Source organism: Heptranchias perlo, unplaced genomic scaffold, assembly GCF_035084215.1.
Source record: "Heptranchias perlo isolate sHepPer1 unplaced genomic scaffold, sHepPer1.hap1 HAP1_SCAFFOLD_66, whole genome shotgun sequence".
Taxonomy (NCBI): domain Eukaryota; kingdom Metazoa; phylum Chordata; class Chondrichthyes; order Hexanchiformes; family Hexanchidae; genus Heptranchias; species Heptranchias perlo.
Genome location: NW_027139688.1, coordinates 994,002 through 1,009,864, shown reverse-complemented (window position 1 = coordinate 1,009,864; position 15,863 = coordinate 994,002).

The following is a 15,863-nucleotide window of genomic DNA, read 5'->3' as shown; positions in this document are numbered from 1 at the left end:
CCAACAAAAATTGACAAGAACCACGAAAAGTTCTTCTATTTTAAGATAAAATCTTACGCTATTAAAGAAAAAACTGCCAGCTCGCTGAAATATGTTCATTTGCTGAAAACCATCAAAACCACGAAAAGTTCTTGTATTTTAAGATAAAATCTTACTCTATTAAGGAAAAAACTTCCAGCTCGCTGAAATATGTTCATTTGCTGAAAACCATCAAAACCACGAAAAGTTCTTGTATTTGAAGATAAAATCTTTTTGCTTTGAAGAAGAAAGATCTAGCTGACTGAAATAAGTTCATTAGATGAAAACCAACAAAAATTGACAAGAACCACGAAAAGTTCTTGTATTTTAAGATAAAATCTTACTCTGTTAAAGAAAAAACTCCCAGCTCGCTGAAATATGTTCATTTGCTGAAAAACAACAAAACCGCGAAAAGTTCTTGTATTTGAAGATAAAATCTTTTTTCTTTGAAGAAGAAAGATCTAGCTGACTGAAATAAGTTCATTAGATGAAAACCAACAAAAATTGACAAGAACCACGAAAAGTTCTTGTATTTTAAGATAAAATCTTACTCTATTCAGGAAAAAACTTCCAGCTCGCTGAAATATGTTCATTTGCTGAAAACCATCAAAACCACGAAAAGTTCTTGTATTTGAAGATAAAATCTTTTTGCTTTGAAGAAGAAAGATCTAGCTGACTGAAATAAGTTCATCAGATGAAAACCAACAAAAATTGACAAGAACCACGAAAAGTTCTTGTATTTTAAGATAAAATCTTACTCTATTCAGGAAAAAACTTCCAGCTCGCTGAAATATGTTCATTTGGTGAAAACCATCAAAACCACGAAAAGTTCTTGTATTTGAAGATAAAATCTTTTTGCTTTGAAGAAGAAAGATCTAGCTGACTGAAATAAGTTCATTAGATGAAAACCAACAAAAATTGACAAGAACCACGAAAAGTTCTTGTATTTTAAGATAAAATCTTAGGCTATTAAAGAAAAAACTTCCAGCTCGCTGAAATCTGTTCATTTGCTGAAAACCATCAAAACCACGAAAAGTTCTTGTATTTGAAGATAAAATCTTTTTTCTTTGAAGAAGAAAGATCTAGCTGACTGAAATAAGTTCATTAGATGAAAACCAACAAAAATTGACAAGAACCACGAAAAGTTCTTGTATTTTAAGATAAAATCTTACTCTATTCAGGAAAAAACTTCCAGCTCGCTGAAATATGTTCATTTGCTGAAAACCATCAAAACCACGAAAAGTTCTTGTATTTGAAGATAAAATCTTTTTGCTTTGAAGAAGAGAGATCTAGCTGACTGAAATAAGTTCATTAGATGAAAACCAACAAAAATTGACAAGAACCACGAAAAATTCTTGTATTTTAAGATAAAATCTTACTCTATTAAGGAAAAAACTCCCAGCTCGCTGAAATATGTTCATTTGCTGAAAACCATCAAAACCACGAAAAGTTCTTGTATTTGAAGATAAAATCTTTTTGCTTTGAAGAAGAAAGATCTAGCTGACTGAAATAAGTTCATTAGATGAAAACCAACAAAAATTGACAAGAACCACGAAAAGTTCTTGTATTTTAAGATAAAATCTTACGCTATTAAAGAAAAAACTCCCAGCTCGCTGAAATATGTTCATTTGCTGAAAACCAACAAAACCACGAAAAGTTCTTGTATTTGAAGATAAAATCTTTTTTCTTTGAAGAAGAAAGATCTAGCTGACTGAAATAAGTTCATTAGATGAAAACCAACAAAAATTGACAAGAACCACGAAAAGTTCTTGTATTTTAAGATAAAATCTTACTCTATTCAGGAAAAAACTTCCAGCTCGCTGAAATATGTTCATTTGCTGAAAACCATCAAAACCACGAAAAGTTCTTGTATTTGAAGATAAAATCTTTTTGCTTTGAAGATGAAAGATCTGGCTGACTGAAATAAGTTCATTAGATGAAAACCAACAAAAATTGAGAAGAACCACGAAAAGTTCTTGTATTTTAAGATAAAATCTTACTCAATTCAGGAAAAAACTTCCAGCTCGCTGAAATATGTTCATTTGCTGAAAACCATCAAAACCACGAAAAGTTCTTGTATTTGAAGATAAAATCTTTTTGCTTTGAAGAAGAAAGATCTAGCTGACTGAAATAAGTTCATTAGATGAAAACCAACAAAAATTGACAAGAACCACGAAAAGTTCTTGTATTTTAAGATAAAATCTTAGGCTATTAAAGAAAAAACTTCCAGCTCGCTGAAATCTGTTCATTTGCTGAAAACCATCAAAACCACGAAAAGTTCTTGTATTTGAAGATAAAATCTTTTTGCTTTGAAGAAGAAAGATCTAGCTGACTGAAATAAGTTCATTAGATGAAAACCAACAAAAATTGACAAGAACCACGAAAAGTTCTTGTATTTTAAGATAAAATCTTACTCTATTAAGGAAAAAACTTCCAGCTCGCTGAAATATGTTCATTTGCTGAAAACCAACAAAACCACGAAAAGTTCTTGTATTTGAAGATAAAATCTTTTTGCTTTGAAGAAGAAAGATCTAGCTGACTGAAATAAGTTCATTAGATGAAAACCAACAAAAATTGACAAGAACCACGAAAAGTTCTTGTATTTTAAGATAAAATCTTACTCTATTCAGGAAAAAACTTCCAGCTCGCTGAAATATGTTCATTTGGTGAAAACCTTCAAAACCACGAAAAGTTCTTGTATTTGAAGATAAAATCTTTTTGCTTTGAAGAAGAAAGATCCAGCTGACTGAAATAAGTTCATTAGATGAAAACCAACAAAAATTGACAAGAACCACGAAAAGTTCTTGTATTTTAAGATAAAATCTTACTCTATTAAGGAAAAAACTTCCAGCTCGCTGAAATATGTTCATTTGCTGAAAACCATCAAAACCACGAAAAGTTCTTGTATTTGAAGATAAAATCTTTTTGCTTTGAAGAAGAAAGATCTAGCTGACTGAAATAAGTTCATTAGATGAAAACCAACAAAAATTGACAAGAACCACGAAAAGTTCTTGTATTTTAAGATAAAATCTTACGCTATTAAAGAAAAAACTCCCAGCTCGCTGAAATATGTTCATTTGCTGAAAAACAACAAAACCACGAAAAGTTCTTGTATTTGAAGATAAAATCTGTTTGCTTTGAAGAAGAAAGATGCAGCTGACTGAAATAAGTTCATTAGATGAAAACCAACAAAAATTGACAAGAACCACGAAAAGTTCTTGTATTTTAAGATAAAATCTTACGCTATTAAAGAAAAAACTCCCAGCTCGCTGAAATATGTTCATTTGCTGAAAACCAACAAAACCACGAAAAGTTCTTGTATTTGAAGATAAAATCTTTTTTCTTTGAAGAAGAAAGATCTAGCTGACTGAAATAAGTTCATTAGATGAAAACCAACAAAAATTGACAAGAACCACGAAAAGTTCTTGTATTTTAAGATAAAATCTTACTCTATTCAGGAAAAAACTTCCAGCTCGCTGAAATATGTTCATTTGCTGAAAACCATCAAAACCACGAAAAGTTCTTGTATTTGAAGATAAAATCTTTTTGCTTTGAAGATGAAAGATCTGGCTGACTGAAATAAGTTCATTAGATGAAAACCAACAAAAATTGACAAGAACCACGAAAAGTTCTTGTATTTGAAGATAAAATCTTACTCAATTCAGGAAAAAACTTCCAGCTCGCTGAAATATGTTCATTTGCTGAAAACCATCAAAACCACGAAAAGTTCTTGTATTTGAAGATAAAATCTTTTTGCTTTGAAGAAGAAAGATCCAGCTGACTGAAATAAGTTCATTAGATGAAAACCAACAAAAATTGACAAGAACCACGAAAAGTTCTTGTATTTTAAGATAAAATCTTAGGCTATTAAAGAAAAAACTTCCAGCTCGCTGAAATCTGTTCATTTGCTGAAAACCATCAAAACCACGAAAAGTTCTTGTATTTGAAGATAAAATCTTTTTGCTTTGAAGAAGAAAGATCTAGCTGACTGAAATAAGTTCATTAGATGAAAACCAACAAAAATTGACAAGAACCACGAAAAGTTCTTGTATTTTAAGATAAAATCTTACTCTATTAAGGAAAAAACTTCCAGCTCGCTGAAATATGTTCATTTGCTGAAAACCAACAAAACCACGAAAAGTTCTTGTATTTGAAGATAAAATCTTTTTGCTTTGAAGAAGAAAGATCTAGCTGACTGATATAAGTTCATTAGATGAAAACCAACAAATATTGACAAGAACCACGAAAAGTTCTTGTATTTTAAGATAAAATCTTACTCTATTAAGGAAAAAACTCCCAGCTCGCTGAAATATGTTCATTTGCTGAAAAACAACAAAACCGCGAAAAGTTCTTGTATTTGAAGATAAAATCTTTTTGCTTTGAAGAAGAAAGATCTTGCTGACTGAAATAAGTTCATTGAATGAAAACCAACAAAAATTGACAAGAACCACGAAAAGTTCTTCTATTTTAAGATAAAATCTTACGCTTTTAAAGAAAAAACTCCCAGCTCGCTGAAATATGTTCATTTGCTGAAAACCATCAAAACCACGAAAAGTTCTTGTATTTTAAGATAAAATCTTACTCTATTAAGGAAAAAACTTCCAGCTCGCTGAAATATGTTCATTTGCTGAAAACCATCAAAACCACGAAAAGTTCTTGTATTTGAAGATAAAATCTTTTTGCTTTGAAGAAGAAAGATCTAGCTGACTGAAATAAGTTCATTAGATGAAAACCAACAAAAATTGACAAGAACCACGAAAAGTTCTTGTATTTTAAGATAAAATCTTACTCTGTTAAAGAAAAAACTCCCAGCTCGCTGAAATATGTTCATTAGCTGAAAAACAACAAAATCGCGAAAAGTTCTTGTATTTGAAGATAAAATCTTTTTGCTTTGAAGAAGAAAGATCTAGCTGACTGAAATAAGTTCATTAGATGAAAACCAACAAAAATTGACAAGAACCACGAAAAGTTCTTGTATTTTAAGATAAAATCTTACGCTATTAAAGAAAAAACTCCCAGCTCGCTGAAATATGTTCATTTGCTGAAAACCAACAAAACCACGAAAAGTTCTTGTATTTGAAGATAAAATCTTTTTTCTTTGAAGAAGAAAGATCTAGCTGACTGAAATAAGTTCATTAGATGAAAACCAACAAAAATTGACAAGAACCACGAAAAGTTCTTGTATTTTAAGATAAAATCTTACTCTATTCAGGAAAAAACTTCCAGCTCGCTGAAATATGTTCATTTGCTGAAAACCATCAAAACCACGAAAAGTTCTTGTATTTGAAGATAAAATCTTTTTGCTTTGAAGAAGAAAGATCTAGCTGACTGAAATAAGTTCATCAGATGAAAACCAACAAAAATTGACAAGAACCACGAAAAGTTCTTGTATTTTAAGATAAAATCTTACTCTATTCAGGAAAAAACTTCCAGCTCGCTGAAATATGTTCATTTGGTGAAAACCATCAAAACCACGAAAAGTTCTTGTATTTGAAGATAAAATCTTTTTGCTTTGAAGAAGAAAGATCTAGCTGACTGAAATAAGTTCATTAGATGAAAACCAACAAAAATTGACAAGAACCACGAAAAGTTCTTGTATTTTAAGATAAAATCTTAGGCTATTAAAGAAAAAACTTCCAGCTCGCTGAAATCTGTTCATTTGCTGAAAACCATCAAAACCACGAAAAGTTCTTGTATTTGAAGATAAAATCTTTTTGCTTTGAAGAAGAAAGATCTAGCTGACTGAAATAAGTTCATTAGATGAAAACCAACAAAAATTGACAAGAACCACGAAAAGTTCTTGTATTTTAAGATAAAATCTTACTCTATTCAGGAAAAAACTTCCAGCTCGCTGAAATATGTTCATTTGCTGAAAACCATCAAAACCACGAAAAGTTCTTGTATTTGAAGATAAAATCTTTTTGCTTTGAAGAAGAGAGATCTAGCTGACTGAAATAAGTTCATTAGATGAAAACCAACAAAAATTGACAAGAACCACGAAAAATTCTTGTATTTTAAGATAAAATCTTACTCTATTAAGGAAAAAACTCCCAGCTCGCTGAAATATGTTCATTTGCTGAAAACCATCAAAACCACGAAAAGTTCTTGTATTTGAAGATAAAATCTTTTTGCTTTGAAGAAGAAAGATCTAGCTGACTGAAATAAGTTCATTAGATGAAAACCAACAAAAATTGACAAGAACCACGAAAAGTTCTTGTATTTTAAGATAAAATCTTAGGCTATTAAAGAAAAAACTTCCAGCTCGCTGAAATCTGTTCATTTGCTGAAAACCATCAAAACCACGAAAAGTTCTTGTATTTGAAGATAAAATCTTTTTGCTTTGAAGAAGAAAGATCTAGCTGACTGAAATAAGTTCATTAGATGAAAACCAACAAAAATTGACAAGAACCACGAAAAGTTCTTGTATTTTAAGATAAAATCTTACTCTATTAAGGAAAAAACTTCCAGCTCGCTGAAATATGTTCATTTGCTGAAAACCAACAAAACCACGAAAAGTTCTTGTATTTGAAGATAAAATCTTTTTGCTTTGAAGAAGAAAGATCTAGCTGACTGATATAAGTTCATTAGATGAAAACCAACAAATATTGACAAGAACCACGAAAAGTTCTTGTATTTTAAGATAAAATCTTACTCTATTAAGGAAAAAACTCCCAGCTCGCTGAAATATGTTCATTTGCTGAAAAACAACAAAACCGCGAAAAGTTCTTGTATTTGAAGATAAAATCTTTTTGCTTTGAAGAAGAAAGATCTTGCTGACTGAAATAAGTTCATTGAATGAAAACCAACAAAAATTGACAAGAACCACGAAAAGTTCTTCTATTTTAAGATAAAATCTTACGCTTTTAAAGAAAAAACTCCCAGCTCGCTGAAATATGTTCATTTGCTGAAAACCATCAAAACCACGAAAAGTTCTTGTATTTTAAGATAAAATCTTACTCTATTAAGGAAAGAACTTCCAGCTCGCTGAAATATGTTCATTTGCTGAAAACCATCAAAACCACGAAAAGTTCTTGTATTTGAAGATAAAATCTTTTTTCTTTGAAGAAGAAAGATCTAGCTGACTGAAATAAGTTCATTAGATGAAAACCAACAAAAATTGACAAGAACCACGAAAAGTTCTTGTATTTTAAGATAAAATCTTAGGCTATTAAAGAAAAAACTTCCAGCTCGCTGAAATCTGTTCATTTGCTGAAAACCATCAAAACCACGAAAAGTTCTTGTATTTGAAGATAAAATCTTTTTGCTTTGAAGAAGAAAGATCTAGCTGACTGAAATAAGTTCATTAGATGAAAACCAACAAAAATTGACAAGAACCACGAAAAGTTCTTGTATTTTAAGATAAAATCTTACTCTATTCAGGAAAAAACTTCCAGCTCGCTGAAATATGTTCATTTGCTGAAAACCATCAAAACCACGAAAAGTTCTTGTATTTGAAGATAAAATCTTTTTGCTTTGAAGAAGAGAGATCTAGCTGACTGAAATAAGTTCATTAGATGAAAACCAACAAAAATTGACAAGAACCACGAAAAATTCTTGTATTTTAAGATAAAATCTTACTCTATTAAGGAAAAAACTCCCAGCTCGCTGAAATATGTTCATTTGCTGAAAACCATCAAAACCACGAAAAGTTCTTGTATTTGAAGATAAAATCTTTTTGCTTTGAAGAAGAAAGATCTAGCTGACTGAAATAAGTTCATTAGATGAAAACCAACAAAAATTGACAAGAACCACGAAAAGTTCTTGTATTTTAAGATAAAATCTTACTCTATTCAGGAAAAAACTTCCAGCTCGCTGAAATATGTTCATTTGGTGAAAACCATCAAAACCACGAAAAGTTCTTGTATTTGAAGATAAAATCTTTTTGCTTTGAAGAAGAAAGATCCAGCTGACTGAAATAAGTTCATTAGATGAAAACCAACAAAAATTGACAAGAACCACGAAAAGTTCTTGTATTTTAAGATAAAATCTTACTCTATTAAGGAAAAAACTTCCAGCTCGCTGAAATATGTTCATTTGCTGAAAACCATCAAAACCACGAAAAGTTCTTGTATTTGAAGATAAAATCTTTTTGCTTTGAAGAAGAAAGATCCAGCTGACTGAAATAAGTTCATTAGATGAAAACCAACAAAAATTGACAAGAACCACGAAAAGTTCTTGTATTTTAAGATAAAATCTTACGCTATTAAAGAAAAAACTCCCAGCTCGCTGAAATATGTTCATTTGCTGAAAAACAACAAAACCACGAAAAGTTCTTGTATTTGAAGATAAAATCTGTTTGCTTTGAAGAAGAAAGATGCAGCTGACTGAAATAAGTTCATTAGATGAAAACCAACAAAAATTGACAAGAACCACGAAAAGTTCTTGTATTTTAAGATAAAATCTTACGCTATTAAAGAAAAAACTCCCAGCTCGCTGAAATATGTTCATTTGCTGAAAACCAACAAAACCACGAAAAGTTCTTGTATTTGAAGATAAAATCTTTTTTCTTTGAAGAAGAAAGATCTAGCTGACTGAAATAAGTTCATTAGATGAAAACCAACAAAAATTGACAAGAACCACGAAAAGTTCTTGTATTTTAAGATAAAATCTTACTCTATTAAGGAAAAAACTTCCAGCTCGCTGAAATATGTTCATTTGCTGAAAACCAACAAAACCACGAAAAGTTCTTGTATTTGAAGATAAAATCTTTTTGCTTTGAAGAAGAAAGATCTAGCTGACTGAAATAAGTTCATTAGATGAAAACCAACAAATATTGACAAGAACCACGAAAAGTTCTTGTATTTTAAGATAAAATCTTACTCTATTAAGGAAAAAACTCCCAGCTCGCTGAAATATGTTCATTTGCTGAAAAACAACAAAACCGCGAAAAGTTCTTGTATTTGAAGATAAAATCTTTTTGCTTTGAAGAAGAAAGATCTTGCTGACTGAAATAAGTTCATTGAATGAAAACCAACAAAAATTGACAAGAACCACGAAAAGTTCTTCTATTTTAAGATAAAATCTTACGCTATTAAAGAAAAAACTCCCAGCTCGCTGAAATATGTTCATTTGCTGAAAACCATCAAAACCACGAAAAGTTCTTGTATTTGAAGATAAAATCTTTTTGCTTTGAAGAAGAAAGATCTAGCTGACTGAAATAAGTTCATTAGATGAAAACCATCAAAAATTGACAAGAACCACGAAAAATTCTTGTATTTTAAGATAATATCTTACGCTATTAAAGAAAAAACTTCTGGCTCGCTGAAATATGTTCATTTGCTGAAAACCAACAAAACCACGAAAAGTTCTTGTATTTGAAGATAAAATCTTTTTGCTTTGAAGAAGAAAGATCTAGCTGACTGAAATAAGTTCATTAGATGAAAACCAACAAAAATTGACAAGAACCACGAAAAGTTCTTGTATTTTAAGATAAAATCTTAGGCTATTAAAGAAAAAACTTCCAGCTCGCTGAAATCTGTTCATTTGCTGAAAACCATCAAAACCACGAAAAGTTCTTGTATTTGAAGATAAAATCTTTTTGCTTTGAAGAAGAAAGATCTAGCTGACTGAAATAAGTTCATTAGATGAAAACCAACAAAAATTGACAAGAACCACGAAAAGTTCTTGTATTTTAAGATAAAATCTTACTCTATTAAGGAAAAAACTTCCAGCTCGCTGAAATATGTTCATTTGCTGAAAACCAACAAAACCATGAAAAGTTCTTGTATTTGAAGATAAAATCTTTTTGCTTTGAAGAAGAAAGATCTAGCTGACTGAAATAAGTTCATTAGATGAAAACCAACAAATATTGACAAGAACCACGAAAAGTTCTTGTATTTTAAGATAAAATCTTACTCTATTAAGGAAAAAACTCCCAGCTCGCTGAAATATGTTCATTTGCTGAAAAACAACAAAACCGCGAAAAGTTCTTGTATTTGAAGATAAAATCTTTTTGCTTTGAAGAAGAAAGATCTTGCTGACTGAAATAAGTTCATTGAATGAAAACCAACAAAAATTGACAAGAACCACGAAAAGTTCTTCTATTTTAAGATAAAATCTTACTCTATTAAGGAAAAAACTCCCAGCTCGCTGAAATATGTTCATTTGCTGAAAAACAACAAAACCGCGAAAAGTTCTTGTATTTGAAGATAAAATCTTTTTGCTTTGAAGAAGAAAGATCTTGCTGACTGAAATAAGTTCATTGAATGAAAACCAACAAAAATTGACAAGAACCACGAAAAGTTCTTCTATTTTAAGATAAAATCTTACGCTATTAAAGAAAAAACTCCCAGCTCGCTGAAATATGTTCATTTGCTGAAAACCATCAAAACCACGAAAAGTTCTTGTATTTGAAGATAAAATCTTTTTTCTTTGAAGAAGAAAGATCTCGCTGACTGAAATAAGTTCATTAGATGAAAACCAACAAAAATTGACAAGAACCACGAAAAGTTCTTGTATTTTAAGATAAAATCTTACTCAATTCAGGAAAAAACTTCCAGCTCGCTGAAATATGTTCATTTGCTGAAAACCATCAAAACCACGAAAAGTTCTTGTATTTGAAGATAAAATCTTTTTGCTTTGAAGAAGAAAGATCTAGCTGACTGAAATAAGTTCATTAGATGAAAACCAACAAAAATTGACAAGAACCACGAAAAGTTCTTGTATTTTAAGATAAAATCTTAGGCTATTAAAGAAAAAACTTCCAGCTCGCTGAAATCTGTTCATTTGCTGAAAACCATCAAAACCACGAAAAGTTCTTGTATTTGAAGATAAAATCTTTTTGCTTTGAAGAAGAAAGATCTAGCTGACTGAAATAAGTTCATTAGATGAAAACCAACAAAAATTGACAAGAACCACGAAAAGTTCTTGTATTTTAAGATAAAATCTTACTCTATTAAGGAAAAAACTTCCAGCTCGCTGAAATATGTTCATTTGCTGAAAACCAACAAAACCACGAAAAGTTCTTGTATTTGAAGATAAAATCTTTTTGCTTTGAAGAAGAAAGATCTAGCTGACTGAAATAAGTTCATTAGATGAAAACCAACAAATATTGACAAGAACCACGAAAAGTTCTTGTATTTTAAGATAAAATCTTACTCTATTAAGGAAAAAACTCCCAGCTCGCTGAAATATGTTCATTTGCTGAAAAACAACAAAACCGCGAAAAGTTCTTGTATTTGAAGATAAAATCTTTTTGCTTTGAAGAAGAAAGATCTTGCTGACTGAAATAAGTTCATTGAATGAAAACCAACAAAAATTGACAAGAACCACGAAAAGTTCTTCTATTTTAAGATAAAATCTTACGCTATTAAAGAAAAAACTCCCAGCTCGCTGAAATATGTTCATTTGCTGAAAACCATCAAAACCACGAAAAGTTCTTGTATTTGAAGATAAAATCTTTTTGCTTTGAAGAAGAAAGATCTAGCTGACTGAAATAAGTTCATTAGATGAAAACCATCAAAAATTGACAAGAACCACGAAAACTTCTTGTATTTTAAGATAATATCTTACGCTATTAAAGAAAAAACTTCTGGCTCGCTGAAATATGTTCATTTGCTGAAAACCAACAAAACCACGAAAAGTTCTTGTATTTGAAGATAAAATCTTTTTGCTTTGAAGAAGAAAGATCTAGCTGACTGAAATAAGTTCATTAGATGAAAACCAACAAAAATTGACAAGAACCACGAAAAGTTCTTGTATTTTAAGATAAAATCTTAGGCTATTAAAGAAAAAACTTCCAGCTCGCTGAAATCTGTTCATTTGCTGAAAACCATCAAAACCACGAAAAGTTCTTGTATTTGAAGATAAAATCTTTTTGCTTTGAAGAAGAAAGATCTAGCTGACTGAAATAAGTTCATTAGATGAAAACCAACAAAAATTGACAAGAACCACGAAAAGTTCTTGTATTTTAAGATAAAATCTTACTCTATTCAGGAAAAAACTTCCAGCTCGCTGAAATATGTTCATTTGCTGAAAACCATCAAAACCACGAAAAGTTCTTGTATTTGAAGATAAAATCTATTTGCTTTGAAGAAGAAAGATCTCGCTGACTGAAATAAGTTCATTCGAAGAAAACCAACAAAAATTGACAAGAACCACGAAAAGTTCTTGTATTTTAAGATAAAATCTTAGGCAATGAAAGAAAAAACTTCCAGCTCGCTGAAATCTGTTCATTTGCTGAAAACCATCAAAACCACGAAAAGTTCTTGTATTTGAAGATAAAATCTTTTTGCTTTGAAGAAGAAAGATCTAGCTGACTGAAATAAGTTCATTAGATGAAAACCAACAAAAATTGACAAGAACCACGAAAAGTTCTTGTATTTTAAGATAAAATCTTACTCTATTAAGGAAAAAACTTCCAGCTCGCTGAAATATGTTCATTTGCTGAAAACCATCAAAACCACGAAAAGTTCTTGTATTTGAAGATAAAATCTTTTTGCTTTGAAGAAGAAAGATCTAGCTGACTGAAATAAGTTCATCAGATGAAAACCAACAAAAATTGACAAGAACCACGAAAAGTTCTTGTATTTTAAGATAAAATCTTAGGCTATTAAAGAAAAAACTTCCAGCTCGCTGAAATCTGTTCATTTGCTGAAAACCATCAAAACCACGAAAAGTTCTTGTATTTGAAGATAAAATCTTTTTGCTTTGAAGAAGAAAGATCTAGCTGACTGAAATAAGTTCATTAGATGAAAACCAACAAAAATTGACAAGAACTACGAAAATCTCTTGTATTTTAAGGTAAATTCTGAGGCTATTAAAGAAAAAACTTCCAGCTCGCTGAAATATGTTCATTTGCTGAAAACCATCAAAACCACGAAAAGTTCTTGTATTTGAAGATAAAATCTTTTTGCTTTGAGGAAGAAAGATCTAGCTGACTGAAATAAGTTCATTAGATGAAAACCAACAAAAATTGACAAGAACCACGAAAAGTTCTTGTATTTTAAGATAAAATCTTACTCTGTTAAAGAAAAAACTCCCAGCTCGCTGAAATATGTTCATTTGCTGAAAAACAACAAAACCGCGAAATGTTCTTGTATTTGAAGATAAAATCTTTTTGCTTTGAAGAAGAAAGATCTAGCTGACTGAAATAAGTTCATTGGATGAAAACCAACAAAAATTGACAAGAACCACGAAAAGTTCTTGTATTTTAAGATAAAATCTTACGCTATTAAAGAAAAAACTCCCAGCTCGCTGAAATATGTTCATTTGCTGAAAACCAACAAAACCACGAAAAGTTCTTGTATTTGAAGATAAAATCTTTTTGCTTTGAAGAAGAAAGATCTAGCTGACTGAAATAAGTTCATTAGATGAAAACCAACAAAAATTGACAAGAACTACGAAAAGTTCTTGTATTTTAAGATAAAATCTTACTCTATTCAGGAAAAAACTTCCAGCTCGCTGAAATATGTTCATTTGCTGAAAACCATCAAAACCACGAAAAGTTCTTGTATTTGAAGATAAAATCTTTTTGCTTTGAAGAAGAAAGATCTAGCTGACTGAAATAAGTTCATTCGATGAAAACCAACAAAAATTGACAAGAACCACGAAAAGTTCTTGTATTTTAAGATAAAATCTTAGGCTATTAAAGAAAAAACTTCCAGCTCGCTGAAATCTGTTCATTTGCTGAAAACCATCAAAACCACGAAAAGTTCTTGTATTTGAAGATAAAATCTTTTTGCTTTGAAGAAGAAAGATCTAGCTGACTGAAATAAGTTCATTAGATGAAAACCAACAAAAATTGACAAGAACCACGAAAAGTTCTTGTATTTTAAGATAAAATCTTACTCTATTCAGGAAAAAACTTCCAGCTCGCTGAAATATGTTCATTTGCTGAAAACCATCAAAACCACGAAAAGTTCTTGTATTTGAAGATAAAATCTATTTGCTTTGAAGAAGAAAGATCTCGCTGACTGAAATAAGTTCATTCGAAGAAAACCAACAAAAATTGACAAGAACCACGAAAAGTTCTTGTATTTTAAGATAAAATCTTAGGCAATGAAAGAAAAAACTTCCAGCTCGCTGAAATCTGTTCATTTGCTGAAAACCATCAAAACCACGAAAAGTTCTTGTATTTGAAGATAAAATCTTTTTGCTTTGAAGAAGAAAGATCTAGCTGACTGAAATAAGTTCATTAGATGAAAACCAACAAAAATTGACAAGAACCACGAAAAGTTCTTGTATTTTAAGATAAAATCTTACTCTATTAAGGAAAAAACTTCCAGCTCGCTGAAATATGTTCATTTGCTGAAAACCATCAAAACCACGAAAAGTTCTTGTATTTGAAGATAAAATCTTTTTGCTTTGAAGAAGAAAGATCTAGCTGACTGAAATAAGTTCATCAGATGAAAACCAACAAAAATTGACAAGAACCACGAAAAGTTCTTGTATTTTAAGATAAAATCTTAGGCTATTAAAGAAAAAACTTCCAGCTCGCTGAAATCTGTTCATTTGCTGAAAACCATCAAAACCACGAAAAGTTCTTGTATTTGAAGATAAAATCTTTTTGCTTTGAAGAAGAAAGATCTAGCTGACTGAAATAAGTTCATTAGATGAAAACCAACAAAAATTGACAAGAACTACGAAAATCTCTTGTATTTTAAGGTAAATTCTGAGGCTATTAAAGAAAAAACTTCCAGCTCGCTGAAATATGTTCATTTGCTGAAAACCATCAAAACCACGAAAAGTTCTTGTATTTGAAGATAAAATCTTTTTGCTTTGAGGAAGAAAGATCTAGCTGACTGAAATAAGTTCATTAGATGAAAACCAACAAAAATTGACAAGAACCACGAAAAGTTCTTGTATTTTAAGATAAAATCTTACTCTGTTAAAGAAAAAACTCCCAGCTCGCTGAAATATGTTCATTTGCTGAAAAACAACAAAACCGCGAAATGTTCTTGTATTTGAAGATAAAATCTTTTTGCTTTGAAGAAGAAAGATCTAGCTGACTGAAATAAGTTCATTGGATGAAAACCAACAAAAATTGACAAGAACCACGAAAAGTTCTTGTATTTTAAGATAAAATCTTACGCTATTAAAGAAAAAACTCCCAGCTCGCTGAAATATGTTCATTTGCTGAAAACCAACAAAACCACGAAAAGTTCTTGTATTTGAAGATAAAATCTTTTTGCTTTGAAGAAGAAAGATCTAGCTGACTGAAATAAGTTCATTAGATGAAAACCAACAAAAATTGACAAGAACTACGAAAAGTTCTTGTATTTTAAGATAAAATCTTACTCTATTCAGGAAAAAACTTCCAGCTCGCTGAAATATGTTCATTTGCTGAAAACCATCAAAACCACGAAAAGTTCTTGTATTTGAAGATAAAATCTTTTTGCTTTGAAGAAGAAAGATCTAGCTGACTGAAATAAGTTCATTCGATGAAAACCAACAAAAATTGACAAGAACCACGAAAAGTTCTTGTATTTTAAGATAAAATCTTAGGCTATTAAAGAAAAAACTTCCAGCTCGCTGAAATCTGTTCATTTGCTGAAAACCATCAAAACCACGAAAAGTTCTTGTATTTGAAGATAAAATCTTTTTGCTTTGAAGAAGAAAGATCTAGCTGACTGAAATAAGTTCATTAGATGAAAACCAACAAAAATTGACAAGAACCACGAAAAGTTCTTGTATTTTAAGATAAAATCTTACTCTATTAAGGACAAAACTTCCAGCTCGCTGAAATCTGTTCGTTTGCTGAAAACCAACAAAACCACCAAAAGTTCTTGTATTTGAAGATAAAATCTTTTTGCTTTGACGAAGAAAGATCGAGCTGACTGAAATAAGTTCATTAGATGAAAACCAACAAAAATTGACAAGAACCACGAAAAGTTCTTGTATTTTAA